The sequence below is a fragment of the Pleurodeles waltl genome, chromosome 2_2 (assembly GCF_031143425.1).
Source record: "Pleurodeles waltl isolate 20211129_DDA chromosome 2_2, aPleWal1.hap1.20221129, whole genome shotgun sequence".
Classification (NCBI taxonomy): Eukaryota; Metazoa; Chordata; class Amphibia; order Caudata; family Salamandridae; genus Pleurodeles; species Pleurodeles waltl.
Genome location: NC_090439.1, coordinates 185,583,337 through 185,597,838, shown reverse-complemented (window position 1 = coordinate 185,597,838; position 14,502 = coordinate 185,583,337). Strand labels below are relative to the sequence as shown.

Here is a 14,502-nt window from a genome sequence, read left to right as displayed (position 1 = left end):
GCGGTAGAGGTTTTTGGATGCTGGTGTGGCCCAGGAGGGACCAGTATGTCGCCACTTGGATGAGGAGACAGAGGGGGCGCCCCGCACGACAGGAAGCCCTCACAGAAGCAGGCAGCACCCGCAGAAGTAGCTGAAGAGGTAGTTGGAAGAAGAGTGAACCAGAGTCTACGTGAAGTCACAAAAGGGAGTCCCACGACGCCGGAGGACAACTCAGGAGTTTGTGCACTGCAGGTTAGAGTGTCAGGGACCCAGACTTGGCTGTGCATGAAGAAAATCCTGGAAGAGTGCACAGGAGCTGGAGCAGCTGCAAATCATGCGGTACCCAGCAATGCAGTCTAGCGTGGGGAGGCAAGGACTTAACTCCACCAAACTTGGACTGAAGAGTCACTGGATTGTGGGAGTCACTTGGACAGAGTTGCTGAGTTCCAGGGACCACGCTCGTCATGCTGAGAAGGGACCCAGAGGACCAGTGATGCAGTCTTTTGGTGCCTCCGGTTGTAGGGGGAAGATTCTGTCGACCCACGGGAGATTTCTTCAGAGCTCCTGGTGCAGAGAGAAGGCAGGCAACCCCCAGAGCAAGCACCACCTGGAAACAGTCGAGAAAGCCGGCAGGATGAAGCAATACAAGGTTGCTAGTAGTCATCTTGCTACTTTGTTGCGGTTTTGGAGGCGTCCTGAGCAGTCAGCGGTCGATCCTTTGGTAGAAGTTGAAGAGGGAGATGCAGAGGAACTCTGATGAGCTCTTGCATTCGTTATCTGGTGAGATACCCAAAGCAGAGACCCTAAATAGCCAGAAAAGGAGGTTTGGCTACCTAGGAAGGAGGATTGGCTACCAAGAGAGGTAAGAGCCTATCAGAAGGAGCCTCTGATGTCACCTGCTGGCACTGGCCACTCAGAGCGGTCCAGTGTGCCCCCAGCACCTCTAAATCCAAGATGGCAGAGGTCTGGGACACCCTGGAGTGTAGGAAAGTACCATCTTGCCTGGCATGTTACCCCCATATTTCACTGTATATATGTTGTTTTAGTATATGTGTCACTGGGACCCTGCCAGCCAAGGCCCCATTGCTCATAAGTGTGCCCTGTGTGTGTTTCCTGTGTGATGACTAACTGTCTCACTGAGGCTCTGCTAACCAGAACCTCAGTGGTTATGCTCTCTCTGCTTTCTAAATTTTCACTAACAGGCTAGTGACCAATTTCACCAATTCACATTGGCATACTGGAACACCCCTATAATTCCTTAGTATATGGTACTAAGGTACCCTAAGTTGCTCTGCTATAGCTACCTTCTATCAGCCTAAGCTGCTAGAAACACCTCTTCTACACTTATAAGGGGATAACTGGACCTGGTACAGAGTGTAAGTACCCCTTGGTACCCACTACAAGCCAGGCCAGCCTCCTACATGGAGGAGCTCTGGGCACCTCTCCTGGGAGGTGCAGGTCAGGGGAGTAGTGACTCCCCTTTCCTTTGTCCAGTTTCGTTCCAGAGCAGGGCTGGGGGATCCCTAAACCGGTGTACACTGGCTTATGCAGAGATGGGCACCATCTGTGCCCATCAAAGCATTTCCAGAGGCCGGGGGAGGCTACTCCTCCCCAGCCTTCACACCTATTTCCAAAGGGAGAGGGTGTTACACCCTCTCTCAGAGGAAATCCTTTGTTCTGCCTTCCTGGGCCAGGGCTGCCTGGACCCCAGGAGGGCAGAAACTCTGTCTGAGGGGTTGGCAGCAGCAGCTGCAGTGGAGACCCCGGAAAGGCAGTTTGGCAGCACCCGGGTTCTGTGCTAGAGACCCGGGGGATCATGGAATTGTCCCCCCAATGCCAGAATGGCATTGGGGTGACAATTCCATGATCTTAGACATGTTACATGGCCATGTTCAGAGTTACCATTGTGACGCTATACATAGGTAGTGACCTATGTACAGTGCACACGTGTAATGGTGTCCCCACACTCACAAAGTCTGGGGAATTTGCCCTGAACGATGTGGGGGCACCTTGGCTAGTGCCAGGGTGCCCACACACTAAGTAACTTTGCACCCAACCTTCCCCAGGTGAAGGTTAGACATAGAGGTGACTTATAAGTTACTTAAGTGCAGTGGTAAATGGCTGTGAAATAACGTGGACGTTATTTCACTCAGGCTGCACTGGCAGGCCTGTGTAAGAATTGTCAGAGCTCCCTATGGGTGGCAAAAGAAATGCTACAGCCCATAGGGATCTCCTGGAACCTCAATACCCTGGGTAACTCACTACCATATACTAGGGAATTATATGGGTGTACCAGTATGCCAATGTGAATTGGTGAATTTAGTCACTAACCTGTTAGTGACAAATTTGGAAAGCACAGAGAGCATACCCACTGAGGTTCTGGTTAGCAGAGCCTCAGTGAGACAGTTAGGCATCACACAGGGAACACATACTTATGCACACTGGGGCCCTGCCTGGCAGGGTCCCAGCGACACGTAGACTAAAACAACATATATACAGTGAAATAAGGGGGTAACATGCCAGGCAAGATGGTACTTTCCTACAATGGTCCACTACCACAAGGATGAATCTATTGCCTGAAGCTGTTGGAGGCTCAAGGGGGCCAAATGTGTCAACCCCTACCCTTTCAAAGGGGACCCCAACCACTGGAAGTGGAATTAAGGGGGCCTTTGGAGTGCCACCAGTCTTGCCACTGGCTTGGCAGGTCACACAAGAGCGACAAAACTCTTTAGTGTCCTCTGACATATGAGGCCAGTCAAACGGGGGGACAAGTCTCTACCAAGTTTTCGTCTGGCCCAAATGCCCAGCCAGAGGAATGTCATATACCAAGGTAAGAAGAAACTCACTGTACTGCAAGGGAATGACCAATCTCCTGGCAGCTCCAGGTTTCGGGTCCCTTGACTCAGTGTACAAGAGGTTGTCTTCCCAATATACCTTATGGCAATCACTGACATCCCCATTCTGCTGTTTGACAGCTTGCTGTCTTAAACCCTCTAATGTGGGACAGGTCTGTTGTGCCACACTCCACTCTTCCCTAGCAGGCCCCCCCTGCACCCAAAAGCTCAGCAGTGTCTGCTGCCAGCTCCTCTGGTGTAGGTTCTGCACAGGGAGAGGATTCCAATTCCTCAAAAGGGGATTCTTCTATAGAGGGAGGGATAGTGGGCAGGGATTTACTCTTTCTACCCCTAGTTTTTGGGAGCACTTGGTCCATTGTTCCAGGATCCAAGTTTCCCTGTCCTTTTTGCTTTTTTTCCTGAGCCCTTGTCAAAGCAAAAATATGCCCAGGAATGCCCAGCATTGCTGCATGAGCCTCCAACTCCAATTCTGCCCAAGCTGATGTTTCCAAATCATTCGCCAGTAAGCAATCTACAGGTACTTCAGTGGCTACCACAACTTTCTTTGGACCAGTAACCCACCCCCCAGTTGAGATTCACAACAGCCATGGGGTGGCTAAGAGTGTTGTTATGAGCATCAGTTACTTGGTACTGCTGACCAAGTAGTTGTTGATCAGGAGACATGAAGACATGATAGAAAAGGTTTAAGACAGAGAAAGAAAAAGTTTTAGAACTTTAGAAAGAACAGAGAAAAAACTTTTTCAAACATTTTGAAAACTTAAACAAGTTTTCAGAACTTTTCAGAAACTTAGTAAAAAGTTTTAGAGCAGAAAAGTAAACTGTTTTGGTTCAATGTACATATATAGAAATATTTGGCATATGTTTTTCTTATGAAAAGCACCAAATGACAAAGTGGTAAAGCAGTTACAAGTACTTAACCCACCGCCGCACCACCAATGTAGGAGGCTGGCCTGGCTTATAGTGGGTACCTTGTGGTACTTACACCTTGTGCCAGGTCCAACTATCCCTTATTAGTAGAATAGAGGTGTTTCTAGCAGCTTAGGCTGATAGAGGTAGCTATGGCAAGGCAGCTTAGGATAAACTAGGATACACGCAAAGCTCCTACTATACCACTTATATCATATAGCACAATATCATAGGAAAACACAATACTCAGAGTTACTAAAAATAAAGGTACTTTATTTTAGTGACAATATGCCAAAAGTATCCCAGAGGATACCCTCACTTAGGAGGTAAGTAATATACACAAATGATATGTACACAAACCAAAAACAGGTAAGTAACAGTAAGAAAAGTAATGCAAACAATGTAGAATCACAATAGGATGCAATAGGTAGAAATAGGCCTAGGAGAAACACAAACCATATACTCCAAAAGTGGAATGCGAACCACGAATGGACCCCAGGCCTAGTGTAGGTTGTAGAGGGTCACTGGGACTGTGAGAAAACAGTAAGGGTGTCCAAGATACCCCACCCCAATACCCTGAAAAGTAGGAGTAAAGTTACCCTACTACCCCAGGAAGACAGTATAGTCGAGATAGGGGATTCTGCAAGAACCACAACCACCAGCAAAACACTGAAGACGGATTCCTGGACCTGAGGACCTGTAAAGGAAGGGGACCAAGTCCAAGAGTCGCGCAAGTGTCCAGGGTGGGGGGGCAGGAGCCCACTAAACCCAGGATGAAGGTGCAAAAGGGCTGCCTCCGGGTGGAAGAAGCCAAAGATTCTGCAACAACTGAAGGTGCCAGGACATTTTCCTTTGGTCAGAAGATGTCCCACGGTGAGCTGGAGGTAGCAGAAGTGTTTCCATGCAGAAAGACCGCAAACAAGCCTTGCTAGCTGCAAGAGTTGCGTTTGAGGATTTAGAGTGCTGCTGGGAACCAGGAAGGACCAGGATGTCGCCCCTTGGAGGAGACAGAAGGGGCGCTCAGCAACTCAGAGAGCCCCCACAGAAGCAGGCAGCACCCACACAAGTACCCAAACAGGCACTTAGAAGATTTGTGAACCGGAGCTGACTCAGAGTCACAAAGGAGGGAGTCCAACTCAGCGAGTTGGGCAATGAAGGACGGAGTGCTGGGGACCCAGGCTAGGCTGTGCACAAAAGAATCCTTGGAAAAGTGCACAGAAGCCGGAGCAGGTACAGATCATGCAGTACACAGGATTACTGTTTGGCGTGGGGTGGCAAGGACTTACCTCCACCAAATTTGGACAGAAGGGCCACTGGACTGTGGGAGACTCTTGGACCCAGCTCCTGTGTTCCAGGGACCACGCTCGTCAGGATGAGAGGGGACCCAGAGGACTGGTGATGCAGAAGTTTGGTGCCTGTGTTGGCAGGGGGAAGATTCTGTCGACCCACAGGAGATTTCTTCTTGGCTTCCAGTGCAGAGTGAAGGCAGACAGCCCTCAGAGCATGCACCACCAGGAAATAGTTGAGAAAGCCGGCAGGATGAGGCGCTACAATGTTGCTGGTAGTCGTCTTGCTACTTTGTTGCAGTTTTGCAGGCGTCCTGGAGCAGTCAGCGGTTGATCCTTGGCAGAAGTTGAAGAGGGAAGTACAGAGGAATTCTGGTGAGCTCTTACATTCATTATCTGAAGAATAGCCCAGAGGAGAGACGCTAAATAGCCCCAAAAGGAGGTTTGGCTACTGAGAAAGGTAAGCACCTATCAGAATGGGTCTCTGATGTCACCTGATGGCACTGGCCACTCAGAGCTATCCATTGTGCCACAACACCTCTGTATCCAAGATGGCAGAGGTCTGGGACACACTGGAGGAGCTCTGGGCACCTCCCCTGGGAGGTGCTGGTCAGGGGAGTGGTCACTCCCCTTTCCTTTGTCCAGTTTTGCGCCAGAGCAGTGCTGGGGGATACCTGAACCGGTGCAGAGTGGCTTATGCAGAGATAGGCACCATCTGTGCCCATCAAAGCATTTCCAGAGGCTGGGGCAGGCTACTCCTCCCTCTCCCTTCACACCTATTTCCAAAGGGAGAGGGTGTAACACCCTCTCTCAGAAAAATCCTTTGTTCTGCCTTCCTGGGACCAGGCTGCCCAGGCCCAAGGGGGGCAGAAACCTGACTGAGGGCTTGGCAGCAGCAGCTGCAGTGGAAACTCCGGAAAGGCAGTTTGGCAGTACCCGGGTTATGTGCTAGAGACCCAGAGATGCATGGAATTGTCCCCCCAATAACAGAATGGTATTGGGGTGACAATTACATGATCCTAGACATGTTACATGGCCATGTTCGGAGTTACCATTGTGACGCTACACATAGGTTGTGAACTATGTGCAGTGCATGCGTGTAATGGTGTCCCCGCACTCACAAAATTCGGGGAAATTGCCCTGAACGAAGTGGGGGCACCTTGGCTAGTGCTAGGGTGCCCACACACTAAGTAACTTGGAACCCAACCTTCACCAAGTGAGGGTTATACATATAGGTGACTTATAAGTTACTTATGTGCAGTGAAAAATGGCTGTGAAATAAAGTGGACGTTATTTCACTCAGGCTGCAGTGGCACGCCTGTGTAAGAATTGTCTGAGCTCCCTATGGGTGGCAAAAGAAATGCTGCAGCCCATAGGGATCTCCTGGAACCCCAATACCCTGGGTACCTAGGTACCATATACTAGGGAATTATAAGGGTGTTCCAGTGTGCCAATGAGAATTGGTAAAATTAGTCACTAGCCTGCAGTGACAATTTTAAAAAGCAGAGAGAGCATAAACACTGAGGTTCTGGTTAGCAGAGCCTTAGTGATACAGTTAGGCACCACACAGGGAACACATACAGGGCATACACTATGAGCACTGGGGTCCTGCCTAGCAGCATCCCAGTGACACATAGTCAAAAACAAACATACATACAGAGAAAATGGAGGTAACATGCCAGGTAAGATGATACTTTCCTACAAAGACTACCAGCAACATTGTAGTGCCTCATCCTGCTGGCTTTCTCGACAGTTTCCTGGTGGTGCATGCTCTGAGGGCTTCACCCTGCACTGGAAGCCAAGAAGAAATCTCCTGTGGGTCGACGGAATCTTCCCCCTGCTAACGCAGGCACCAAACTTCTGCATCACCGGTCCTCTGGGTCCCCTCTCATCCTGACGAGCTTGGTCCCTGGAACACAGGAGCTGGGTCCAAGTGTCTTCGACAGTCCAGTGGCCCTTCTGTCCAAATTTCGTGGAGGTAAGTCCTTGCCTCCCCACGCCAGACAGTAATCCTGTGTGCTGCGTGAACTGCAGCTGCCCGGGCTTCTGTGCACTTTTGCAAGACTTCCTTTGTGCTCAGCCTAGCCCAGGTCCCCAGCACTCTGACGTCGTGGGACCCTCGTTTGTGACTCTGAGTCGACCACTGTCCTCAGATCTTCTAAGTGCCTGTTCAGGTGCTTCTGAGGGTGCTGCCTGCTTCTGCGTGGGCTCTCCGTGTTGCTGAGCGCCCCCTCCCCTCTGTCTCCTCCTCCAAGGGGCGACCTCCTGGTCCTTCCTGGGCCCTAGCAGCACCCAATATCCTCAACCGTGACTCTTGCAGCTAGCAAGGCTTGTTTGCGGTCTTTCTGCGTGGAAACAACTCTGCATCCTCCAGCACGCCGTGGGACATCTTCTGACCAAAGGAGAAGTTCCTGGCACCTTCCGTTGTTTCAGAATCTTCGGCTTCTTCCACCCGGAGGCAGCCATTTTGCACCTTCATCCGGGGTTTAGTGGGCTCCTGCCCCCCTGGACACTTGCCTGTCTCTTGGACTTGGTCCCCTTCCTTTACAGGTCCTTAGGTCCAGGAATCTGTCTTCACTGTTTTGCAGTCAGTTGTTGTCCTTGCAGAATCACCTATTTCGACTTTACTGTCTTTCTGGGGTAGTAGGGTAACTTTACTCCTACTTTTCAGGGTCTTGGGGTGGGGTATCTTGGGCACCCTTAGGCCCATATTTATACTTTCTTTGCGCTGCTTTTGCATCAGTTTTGACACAAAAGTGGTGCAAACGTACAAAATACAATTGTATTTTTAAGTTTGCGCCGCTTTTGCGTTAAAAAAAGACGCAAATCCGGCGCCAAAAATGTATAAATAAGGGCCTTAGTGTTTTCTCACACTCCCAGCAACCCTCTACACACTACACTAGGCCTGGGGTCCATTTGTGTTTCGCATTCCACTTTTGAAGTATGTGGTTTGTGTTTCCCCAAGGCCTATTTCTCCCTATTGCATTCTATTGTGTTCTACTTTGTTTGCACTACTTTTCTGAGTGTTACGTACCTGATTTTGGTTTGTGTCTGTGAATTTTGTGTATATTACTTACCTCCTAAGGGAGTATATCCTCTGAGATACTTTTGGCATATTGTCACTAAAATAAAGTAACTTTATTTTTAGTAACTCTGAGTATTGTGTTTTCTTATGATATAATGCTATATGATATAAGTTGTATAGTAGGAGCTTTGCATGTCTCCTAGTTCAGCCTAAGCTGATCTGCTATAGCTACCTCTATCAGCCTAAGCTGCTAGAACACCTCTAATCTACTAATAAGGGATAACTGGACCTGGCACAACATGTAAGTACTACAAGGTACCCACTATAAGCCAGGCTAGCCTCCTACAGCGCTACCATTTCTTGGCATTTACATGGTGGCATTCGAATCGGCAAGATGCATGATTCATTCCGTGCATTTAAACCTTGATAATCTTTGTGCGCGACCATTTCTTGGTATTTACATGGTGGCATTCGAATCGGCAAGACGTGCGATTCATTCCTTGCATTTAAACCTTGATAATCATTGTGAGTGACCATTTCTTGGCATTTACATGGAGGCATTTGAATCGGCAAGATGCGCAACTCATTCCTTGCATTAAAACTTTGACAATCATTGTGCGCGACCATTTCTTGGCATTTACATGGTGGTATTCGTATCAGCAAGACGCGCGATTCATTCCTGCATTTAAAACTGATGTTTTTTTAGATCGCTTGCAGAGTGCGCAATCATTTCATGGCATTTACATATCCTTGTTGAAATCGGCAGTGTGCGCGATTCATTTCCCGCATTTAAAACTAGGTGTTAAAATTATATGTGCATATTAAGTCCTTAATACAATTCCTGTTGTGTTCCAGGAAATGTTCAGATTACTTTTTGTCCTCATGTAAAAAGACATGTTTGTTATGAAAACATAATTCTAGAAGGTTCTTATAATCCTAGACAATGTGTAACATTTCATGAAAATTTCATTGAGAAGTTGTATTAATCATTCTTGATTCCTTCCCAGGTACCCAGACGTCTTGAGGCCTAGTTATTAGTCCTTTCTTAAGTTATCCATGGTTACAGTATGACAATGCTTAGAATCATAGTCTAGTAAAAATCAATGTGATATGATCTTGATATTGTGTGGGTTTGTAGTGTGGTCAGTTTTACGTATATTTTGCGCATTAGCTTCAGGCTTTAGGCCTCTGTGCACTTTGCCCTAAATATATTTTATTCATTTGCTAACAGCTTAGAGCCTCTGTGCACTTTGCTCTAAATGCTTTCTATTAGGCGTCGTACTGTTATTTTACAGAATAGCCAGTTCTACGGTGTTGTTTTTTATTCATATCACACTGTTTTGCCTACTTCAGCACTGGAGTTCTTCATAACATATTCACTCTGTGCTTTAGTCAAGGATACAGTCTGGTACATTGCCGATAGACGTGGTAGGAGTCTAGACTTGCCATTCCTGCGTAGGAACATTTTGTGATCACGATGACATGTTAGTTATAAAATCACTTCCTTGTCCCAATACATGTAAGAGGGAGATTCCGACCAGGGAACCACAACTTGACGCTGACTGCCTCGTTGCAGATGCTGAACCAAGATCACAGGCCTTTGCTCAGGTATGAGTGTATCCGTCTCCCTAGTGATACAGAAAGGCAAGCTGAAAGCTTAACATGCTGTGCTCTAAATAGAACAAGCAGAGGGAGAGTAGAAACGGTTAGGAATTATGATAGCTTTATTTCTATGTTTTACTCTCCTGGTTACTATATCAATCCTACTATGTTGTATTGTTCTGGTTATTGCGGCTCACGCCTTAATATCTAAAATACAGTCGTTTTATTAAAACATTATATAAAACTTATACTGTCTTTGTCATTTGTATATGAGACCATATTGTGAATGAGAGAGTTGGTTTGGATCTGAGTGACCACGACTTCCCTGAGAAGTTCCAAAGATGTCATGCGCTCGGCTGCCCAATCATTTCTTCCCCGTGGGAGAAATGAGTGTAGGAAAGTACCATCTTGCCTGGCATGTTACCCCCATTTTTCACTGTATATATGTTGTTTTAGTTGTATGTGTCACTGGGACCCTGGTAACCCAGGGCCCCAGTGCTAATAAGTGTGCCTGAATGTGTTACCTGTGTAGTGACTAACTGTCTCACTGAGGCTCTGCTAATCAGAACCTCAGTGGTTATGCTCTCTCATTTCTTTCCAAATTGTCACTGACAGGCTAGTGACCATTTTTACCAATTTACATTGGCTTACTGGAACACCCTTATAATTCCCTAGTATATGGTACTGAGGTACCCAGGGTATTGGGGTTCCAGGAGATACCTATGGGCTGCAGCATTTCTTTTGCCACCCATAGGGAGCTCTGACAATTCTTACACAGGCCTGCCACTGCAGCCTGAGTGAAATAACGTCCACGTTATTTCACAGCCATTTTACACTGCACTTAAGTAACTTATAAGTCACCTATATGTCTAACCTTTACCTGGTAAAGGTTGGGTGCAAAGTTACTTAGTGTGAGGGCACCCTGGCACTAGCCAAAGTGCCCCCACATTGTTCAGAGCCAATTCCCTGAACTTTGTGAGTGCGGGGACACCATTACACGCGTGCACTACATATAGGTCACTACCTATATGTAGCTTCACAATGGTAACTCCGAATATGGCCATGTAACATGTCTATGATCATGGAATTGCCCCCTCTATGCCATCCTGGCATAGTTGGCACAATCCCATGACCCCAGTGGTCTGTAGCACAGACCCTGGTACTGCCAAACTGCGCTTCCTGGGGTTTCACTGCAGCTGCTGCTGCTGCCAACCCCTCAGACAGGCAGCTGCCCTCCTGGGGTCCAGCCAGGCCTGGCCCAGGATGGCAGAACAAAGAACTTCCTCTGAGAGAGGGTGTGACACCCTCTCCCTTTGGAAAATGGTGTGAAGGCAGGGGAGGAGTAGCCTCCCCCAGCCTCTGGAAATGCTTTGTTGGGCACAGAGGTGCCCAATTCTGCATAAGCCAGTCTACACCGGTTCAGGGACCCCTTAGCCCCTGCTCTGGCGCGAAACTGGACAAAGGAAAGGGGAGTGACCACTCCCCTGACCTGCACCTCCCCTGGGAGGTGTCCAGAGCTCCTCCAGTGTGCTGCAGACCTCTGCCATCTTGGAAACAGAGGTGCTGCTGGCACACTGGACTGCTCTGAGTGGCCAGTGCCACCAGGTGACGTCAGAGACTCCTGCTGATAGGCTCCTTCAGGTGTTAGTAGCCTATCCTCTCTCCTAGGTAGCCAAACCCTCTTTTCTGGCTATTTAGGGTCTCTGTCTCTGGGGAAACGTCAGATAACGAATGCAAGAGCTCATCCGAGTTCCTCTGCATCTCTCTCTTCACCTTCTGATAAGGAATCGACTGCTGACCGCGCTGGAAGCCTGCAAACCTGCAACATAGTAGCAAAGACGACTACTGCAACTCTGTAACGCTGATCCTGCCACCTTCTCGACTGTTTTCCTGCTTGTGCATGCTGTGGGGGTAGCCTGCCTCCTCTCTGCACCAGAAGCTCCAAAGAAATCTCCCGTGGGTCGACGGAATCTTCCCCCTGCAACCGCAGGCACCAAAAAGCTGCATTACCGGTCCCTTGGGTCTCCTCTCAGCACGACGAGCGAGGTCCCTCGAATCCAGCGACTCTGTCCAAGTGACCCCCACAGTCCAGTGACTCTTCAGTCCAAGTTTGGTGGAGGTAAGTCCTTGCCTCACCTCGCTGGGCTGCATTGCTGGGAACCGCGACTTTGCAGCTACTCCGGCCCCTGTGCACTTCCGGTGGAAATCCTTTGTGCACAGCCAAGCCTGGGTCCACGGCACTCTAACCTGCATTGCATGACTTTCTAAGTTGGTCTCCGGCGACGTGGGACTCCTTTGTGCAACTTCGGTGAGCACCGTTTCACGCATCCTCGTAGTGCCTGTTTCTGGCACTTCTCCGGGTGCTACCTGCTTCAGTGAGGGCTGTTTGTCTTGCTCGATGTCCCCTCTCTCTTCAGGTCCAATTTGCGACCTCCTGGTCCCTCCTGGGCCCCAGCAGCGTCCAAAAACGCCAAACGCACGATTTGCGACTAGCAAGGCTTGTTGGCGTCCTTCCGGCGGGAAAACACTTCTGCACGACGCTCCAAGGCGAGAGGGATCCGTCCACCAAAGGGGAAGTCTCTAGCTCTTTTCGTTCCTGCAGAAACCTCAGCTTCTTCTGTCCAGTCGAAGCTTCTTTGCACCCGCAGCTGGCATTTCCTGGGCATCTGCCCATCTCCGACTTGCTTGTGACTTTTGGACTTGGTCCCCTTGTTCCACAGGTACCCTAGATTGGAAATCCACAGTTGTTGCATTGCTGGTTTGTGTCTTTCCTGCATTATTCCTCTAACACGACTATTTTGTCCTTAGGGGAACTCTAGTGCACTTTGCACTCACTTTTCAGGGTCTTGGGGAGGGTTATTTTTCTAACTCTCACTATTTTCTAATAGTCCCAGCGACCCTCTACAAGGTCACATAGGTTTGGGGTCCATTCGTGGTTCGCATTCCACTTTTGGAGTATATGGTTTGTGTTGCCCCTATCCCTATGTTTCCCCATTGCATCCTATTGTAACTATACATTGTTTGCATTGTTTTCTAAGACTATACTGCATATTTTTGCTATTGTGTATATATATCTTGTGTATATTTCCTATCCTCTCACTGAGGGTACACTCTAAGATACTTTGGCATATTGTCATAAAAATAAAGTACCTTTATTTTTAGTATAACTGTGTATTGTGTTTTCTTATGATATTGTGCATATGACACTAAGTGGTACTGTAGTAGCTTCACACGTCTCCTAGTTCAGCCCAAGCTGCTCTGCTAAGCTACCATTATCTATCAGCCTAAGCTGCTAGACACCCTATACACTAATAAGGGATAACTGGGCCTGGTGCAAGGTGCAAGTACCCCCTGGTACTCACTACAAGCCAGTCCAGCCTCCTACATTGGTTGTGCAGTGGTGGGATAAGTGCTTGAGACTACTTACCACTCTTGTCATTGTACTTTTCATAAGAGAAAAATATACAAAACGAGGTCAGTGTATATACACATAGCCAAAAAGTTTTGCATTTCCTCTTTTCACTCTTTTCTAAGTGCTGAAAAGTACTCCTAAACTTTCAAAAAGTTCTTAAAAGTTTAAAAAGTTTTTTTCTGTCTTTCCAAAAAGTTCTGAAAACTTTTTTTTTCTTTTTCTATCACTTTAACTCTCTCTAAAAAATGTCTGGCACAGGCCAAAGTGTTGATCTGTCCAAACTTGCATATGACAACCTTAGCTGGAAAAGAGCAAGGAGTCTCTGTATAGAGAGAGGTTTGAGTGTAGGGAAAAATCCTTCCTTGGAACTGTTACTTAACATGCTTAGAGAACAAGATAAGGCCATAGGTGCCCCATCTGTTGAAAAAGTACCTAATAGTTCCCAATCTGATTCAGGGACTCCCCCAGGAAAAGATTCAGGAAAGAAACTTCCTAGCCTGCCCATTACTAGACAATCTAGCATAGATGGTAATGATGATGAGCCACACCAAATAAATAGTGTTGTCTCACATCATAGCAAAAGCATTTATTCTCACCATACTGGTAGTAATGTTTCTGTAAACCAAGCTATTAGGGTGGCTTCTGTAAGGGACAGGTCTCCTTCTGTTCATTCCCATCATAGCTCTGTTTCTAGAAATGTCCCTCCCACCAACCCTGATGACAGAATGTTAGAGAGGGAACTCAATAAGTTGAGGGTGGAACAAACCAGACTGAAGCTTAAAAAGCAACAGCTGGATTTGGATAGACAGTCTTTTGAATTAGAGAAGGAAAGACAGAAGTTGGGTTTAGAAACCCATGGTGGCAGCAGCAGTATTCCCCATAGTCATCCTGCAAAAGAGCATGATTCCAGGAATCTGCACAAGATAGTTCCCCCTTATAAGGAGGGGATGACATTAACAAGTGGTTTGCTGCACTTGAGAGGGCCTGTGTTGTACAGGATGTCCCTCAAAGGCAGTGGGCTGCTATCCTATGGCTATCATTTAGTGGAAAAGGTAGGGACAGGCTCCTTACTGTGAAAGAAAATGATGCCAATAATTTTTCAGTTCTTAAGAATGCACTCCTGGATGGTTATGGCTTAACCACTGAACAGTACAGGATAAAGTTCAGAGACACCAAAAAGGAGTCTTCACAAGACTGGGTTGATTTCATTGACCAGGCAGTGAAGGCCTTGGAGGGGTGGTTACATGGCAGTAACGTTACTGATTATGACAGCCTGTATAACTTAATCCTGAGAGAGCATATTCTTAATAATTGTGTGTCTGATTTGTTGCACCAGTACTTGGTGGACTCTGATCTGACCTCTCCCCAAGAATTGGGAAAGAAGGCAGACAAATGGGTCAGAACAAGAGTGAACAGAAAAGTTCATACAGGGGGTGA

The 14,502-nt window shown here is 47.7% G+C and overlaps 1 protein-coding gene across 2 annotated transcripts in view; it reads left to right on the top strand.

Annotated features, from left to right (window-relative positions):
- Nucleotides 1-14,502, top strand: part of SLC9A3 (solute carrier family 9 member A3) — a 1,524,418-nt gene that overhangs the window by 1,190,364 nt on the left and 319,552 nt on the right. The gene's annotated exons all lie outside the window — the stretch shown is intronic.